The sequence below is a fragment of the Dipodomys spectabilis genome, unplaced genomic scaffold (assembly GCF_019054845.1).
Source record: "Dipodomys spectabilis isolate Male_0828 unplaced genomic scaffold, ASM1905484v1 ptg000159l, whole genome shotgun sequence".
Taxonomy (NCBI): domain Eukaryota; kingdom Metazoa; phylum Chordata; class Mammalia; order Rodentia; family Heteromyidae; genus Dipodomys; species Dipodomys spectabilis.
Window position 1 is genome coordinate 478,833 of NW_024870836.1, and position 5,777 is coordinate 484,609.

The 5,777-nt window shown below is 34.5% G+C and overlaps 1 non-coding gene across 1 annotated transcript; it reads right to left on the bottom strand.

Annotated features, from left to right (window-relative positions):
- Nucleotides 1-2,337: 2,337 nt before the first annotated feature.
- LOC122119026 lies at nucleotides 2,338-2,446 on the bottom strand. The gene has a single exon (XR_006149498.1). It is a non-coding gene; the product is annotated as a U6 spliceosomal RNA (small nuclear RNA).
- Nucleotides 2,447-5,777: the final 3,331 nt, after the last annotated feature.

Sequence of the window (5,777 nt, forward strand, 5' to 3'; positions counted from 1 at the left end):
TTTTGATCCAGTTTCTGTTAATCTCATCTTTAATCTGGCTAAATTAGATCAATTATCAATTCAAGGTAGTATAAAAGAAAAAAAATGTAGCAACTCCTAACATTTTTCAGTTTTTAATAACATGGTATTGCTTAAATCATTTTGTGTTAACAATTGACAGTATATAACTCAATTTAGTTAGACCTGTTACAAGGCTGTAGTTTATTTATTTTACATTGATTGTTCTTTCCAAAGCCTGTTTGTCTAATTTCCCTTGGTTTCTTTCAGTCTCAAGTAGCTCAGATTTCAAACTGAAGAATAAATGGAAGTAAGCAAACCAAAAAAAAATACAGTTCCTCTCATCTGATGATGCCTGTATAAGAATGAGAAAGAGTTAATCCTTTTAAGGACCTATGATGGGACAACAAAAAAATGAATTTATTCTTCTATGTCTTCTTTATCTTTGCGATGTAACTTAGATGTTGTAAAACACAATATACTCCTCAGATAATTTTATGTTTTATCTGTTTTGCACATTTTCATATGGATTTCATCTCAGTCTACAACATTCTTTCATCATTCTGTCCCTGATATTTTTACACTATCAAGACATAAGATAACCAGTTTGATTTACAGCAAGAGAAATTATCCACCTGGCTTCCTTGGAAGCAGAGCATGATCAATAGATATTACTTCTGGTTGCTAACTACATGTAATGGTTTCTGTACTACTTATCACATTCTATTTAGTATTTTAAAAAGAATGCTGGCTAAACTCAAAGCTCATTCCTAGAAGTTTATGTTAAGTATTTCACAAGTTTTATTCCCTTAATTGTTAAGATAACATTTGCTATAATGCTAATGTTATTATCCTTTTAGTGTTGGGAAGAATTGTAATTAAAGGCACTAAGTGCATGACCTAAAGACACACACAGTGAGGAAGGAAATGAGTCAAAGTTTCCAAAAGTCTTTCAGCAATACACAAAAGGTAGATAAAATCTCTCCATTCTATGACACTCTCAATTCAATATTCATACTGCCCATGGTGATTGTTTTCTGTCACATTTGTCTTCAACACAGATTGTGTTGGTGACATTGGCTTATCATGCTCAGAGCTGAGCTTATACATTGAGGTCCAAAGAGAGGCAAATTTCTTCTGTCCCACAATTCCAGTATCCTTTTTAAAAAGTACTAAAACTTTTAAATATCATCATCTACTTTCTTATAAGTAACCAAAAATTTAAAAAATCATAAATAATCACTCCAAAATGCTTTAAAATTGGAGATGCTAAAACATGCCCCTCTGAAGTAAATTTTCTTCTACTTTTAGCGTTATTCTGAAAGTCTTTGCTGGTTTGTCAGACCTGTAATCCTAACTACTTGGGATATCTACTCAGGAGCCTGAGATCTGTGGATAACAGTTGAAACCCAATCAGGGCAAATGAAATTCATGAGATTATTTTTCAAAAATTTTAATGAACTAGCAAAGGGCCAAGAATGGAGATGTAGCTCATTTAGTAGCACACCAGTCTAGAGAGAAAAGGCCTTGCAAGACTTGAAGCCCTGATTTGAAACTCTGAGCACGCCAACACACATGCAAGTGCTTAAGCACATGCGTGTGTTCACAAACATATTTATTCAAATTACCTTCATATCGGAGTTTTGCATGAATTTCTTTGCTAATGAAATTATATGAGTAAAATAAAGGAAATAAACTCTTCCATCTCAGAACATTTTTATACATTTTTATTGTAAAAATATTGTACAGAGGGGTAACAATTACATGAGCAAGGTAATGAGTACATTTCCTAACAAGCATTGTTACCTCCTCCTTTATTGTTCCCCTACCATCCCTTCCCTCCCACCTCCACAAGTCCATTAACCCCCTCCATTTCCCGGCCTCAATTTTAAAGTTCACTTTACAACATAGTGTATTGTGCATCTCATTGTTACATGGGGCAACCTGTATCCCTAGTTAAGCATTTTGGTTTTTTTTGTCCTTCCTCTCAAAAAATTAGAGGAGAGTATAAACAAGATGTCGGCACACCAACTTCAAATACAGTGAAAACAGGTGTTATAGCATGGGGGAGGAACATATAAAGAAACAAAAAAAAACACACTGCACGTCATAAGTATGTAAGAAAAAATAGCAAGAAAAAAAAAACCACTTGTGTCCCTAACTTGGGGTTCATTTCCCTTAACACAATCTTATCTGGTCATATACACATAACTTTTGACCTTTTCTGCTTATCACAGACATATATTAGTTATTGAAAATTAGAGAAACCATGGGACCTACGTTTCTTTGGACTTGGCTTACTTCACTTAATAATTTTTTTCCAAGTCTTTCCATTTCCTAACAAATTGGGCGATGGAATGCTTCAGAAATTTGCCTGTCATCCTTGCACAGGGGCCAGCTAATCTCTGTATCATTCCAATGTTAGTGTATGTGATGCTGAATTGAGCAAAGAACATTTTTTATATATAAATTGTAATTGATTTTCTTAAACTAGACAATACAACAAAACGTAAGTTTAAAAGAATTGTCATGAAATTTTAGAACCATGTACTTCTTACATAAGTACACATTTAAGAAAAAATCAAGATTGACATGTCAAAAACAAAATAATTCCAGATATTTGTTGTTCAAGAGATGTGTAGGAGGAGGAATTCAATTATTCTATACAAGGGACCTGTCATAATGAACACTGCAGCAAGTGTTAAGGTTTGTTAAAATATTTAATGTTTTAAATATATTTAATTTTGGGAATTTGCTTATATATGCCAAAACTGGGACTGTTGGGCAGGTCATAATACTTTTCTATAAAGTATTTAAGATTTATGGTAGCACATAACTACTACTAAGTATGTACATTTCAGAGTTTATTGAAACCTTACTAATGAGAAGTTGCAAAGTCTTTGTGTAAAGGAGCAGAATAAAGAGTTGACTATGTTATCTACACAGTTTCTGTTAAAACTGTAGGCCTTCCTTACTTTATATGTTAGTGAGGAACAAATGATGATATAAGCCATATACAAATTATTAGATGAACTATAAATGGTAATCTTAGTGGGTGATTTAAACACTACTCATAGCCTATAAAATTCTTGTTGAACGTCATAATCTTAGCCAGTGTTAAATGTAAAGAAATATGACAATAATAAAATCTAATTTGTAGTACACTTCAAAAACTGAAAAAATGATAATTGTTTTGTTTTTTATTTTATTAATCATTATTATTTAATTATTGGTTTTCTTTATTTGTAGCATTGTTTTTCTTGTAATATAATACAACTTTTTGTAAGTTGTCATTAGGAGGTACTTTGAGAAGGGTATTGGGATGGCCACACCATTTTTTATAGGTGCATGTGGATTTATAAAGAGGGAAATTAAGAACAAAATATGTATTTAAAAAATGATCAAGTAGAGTCTGATTCAGGAGTGTTGATACATGTCCACACCTAAAATATTAGCCCTAGGCTGAAGCAGAGTTATTACAATGTTGAAGCAAGAAAAGTGAGAGACTTTGTTTTGTTTTGTTTTGTTTTTATTTTTATTTTGTTGGACATGGGGCTTGAACTCTGGGGCCTGGGTGCTGTCCCTCAGCTCAAGGCTAGTGATACCACTTGAGCCACAGCAGCACTTCCAACTTTTTCTGCTTATGTGATGCTGCGAAAAAAAACCCAAGGCCTCATGCATGCAAGGCAGGCACTCTACCATTGAGCCACCTTCCCAGTACCTGAGAGACTGGATTTTAAAAATCATCTAAACAACATTTGCTTTCTGCTTTGGGTTATATAATGAAATATATGAGTATCTTGTTATGTTTTTGTGCATTGTCATACTTCTAAATTTATACTAACTTCACCCACTTTATCCTTGTCAAAGTCATGAAATATCTCTGAGAGTTTGCTTCTGTGAAGATTGTTTTGTATTTATAATTTCTTCTGAGTCATTTTTATTTTTTATCAAAATCACTTTATATTTCATGTTGATGAGTATTTACACAGAGACAGGCATATAGAGGATTTAGTTTAACAAGTGAACATTAAAATTAGAGCTCAAAAATAAAAATGAGCCTTAACACATATTTTCATAGCTTTCCCCACATTCTCCCTAAAAGAAGACAATATTAAGAATGTCTGAGGGAGGCTTTTTAGCTCCAATTTTCTTGAGCTTCCTAGGTTTAGAATTCTTAAATCACAGAGACATGCTGTAATGAGAGTAAGATTTTTTGGTACACTTTTCCCTTCAGACTGTGTTTCTCGTTCTTCCCTTTTCTCAACTCCATTATTAGAGATTTTTCTCAGAGATGACTCCATCTCCAACTTTTCACTCTTCCTAGCTGGACAAATGAATTTGCAGATCAAGACTCTTAGACAGAAAGAATTTAAGAGCCTGAATCTAAGACACTTCTCTCATACACCATCCCTACAAAGACACAAGTACCAAAGCAGGATACATAGTTTCATTTTTTTCTAGCAAGGCCAATGCATGAAGTTGCTTGCTTCTGAGTGTGTCTGTTTGTAGCTCTTCCTGATGTTGCAGATTAACTTTATACCTAGTTCCATTATCAGCTACCAGGAATGGCATGTTTAGACCATCCAGGAGGTTGGCTCAACAGGGCGGCTGGATGTGTAGGATGCCTCATGAATGGCACAGAAGATCTGTGTTGAAAATACCGGGGGCAATTAAGGTATCCTACAAACACCATCTCAGCAAGGCAAAGTTTACTCCTGCAGAAGGCATCCTGTTGCATGTCCAAGTTGAATAAGCACACTGGCTAGGCAGCCCACCACTGGCTCCCATGAATTTGACCTTTGGGATCATCTTTCATGATGGATCAAAATTTTGACCCCTTTCAAACTAGTCAAAAGCTTTAATAATCAACCAAATCCGAACACCTGGCCATATGAAAAATAACCAACTTTTACTCAGCTGGTGTTCTACTACTAGTGCCATGTCTCTAGCCCCTAGCACTTCTCTAAAATAGCATTAGTAAGGTTTTGACTACCTTTACAAGGGCAGTGCTTATATCAGTCAAGCACTTCAAGATTTAACTTCTACAATTCTCCCATCTGATTTTGCTTTCTTTTCTTCCAAACAATAATCATTGACTTTCCTATTCAGCAGTATCCAATAAGATATTTTGATTTAAAAAAGGGTTTGATTAAGGCAGTTTTTCAGTCAGTCACTGAACAAAACCTGTTATAGAAGAGATAAAGCACCTGTGCACACATTACTAAGGAAACAATTACTAAAGAGGTAAATATTGCCACCATGACTCATTGTTAAAATGCTTATTCTGTCATCAAACTAGTAAAGGGATCTGCCACCACACACAGACACACAACCTTTTTTATAAGTGACTGGGGGATTGGTCTTGGGTTTGATCTCATGCTCTGGGCATTGTGCCAGAGCAGTTTTACTCAAGGCTACCACTTTAGCCACAACTTCAGTAGTATCTTTTTTTGCACCTTCATTGGAAATAAAAGTCTCATCTTTCCTGTCTGGGTTGGCTTCAAACAAAGATCCTCAGAATTCAGCCACCTGAGCATTTAGGATTATACTCAGCATCATCTCAGTTTTTAGGTAATTTGTTTCCAGTATTCAATCCTTGTAAGTCTTTCTGTATCATTGGCCTCCAACCACCACACAGATTACCTTTGAAGTATATTTATTCTTTTATTTTTATATATTTATTGTAAAAATACTGTACAGAGGGGTTAGTTACATGAGCAAGGTAAAGCATACATTTCCTATCAAGCATTGTTACCTCCTCCTTTATATGTCCCCTA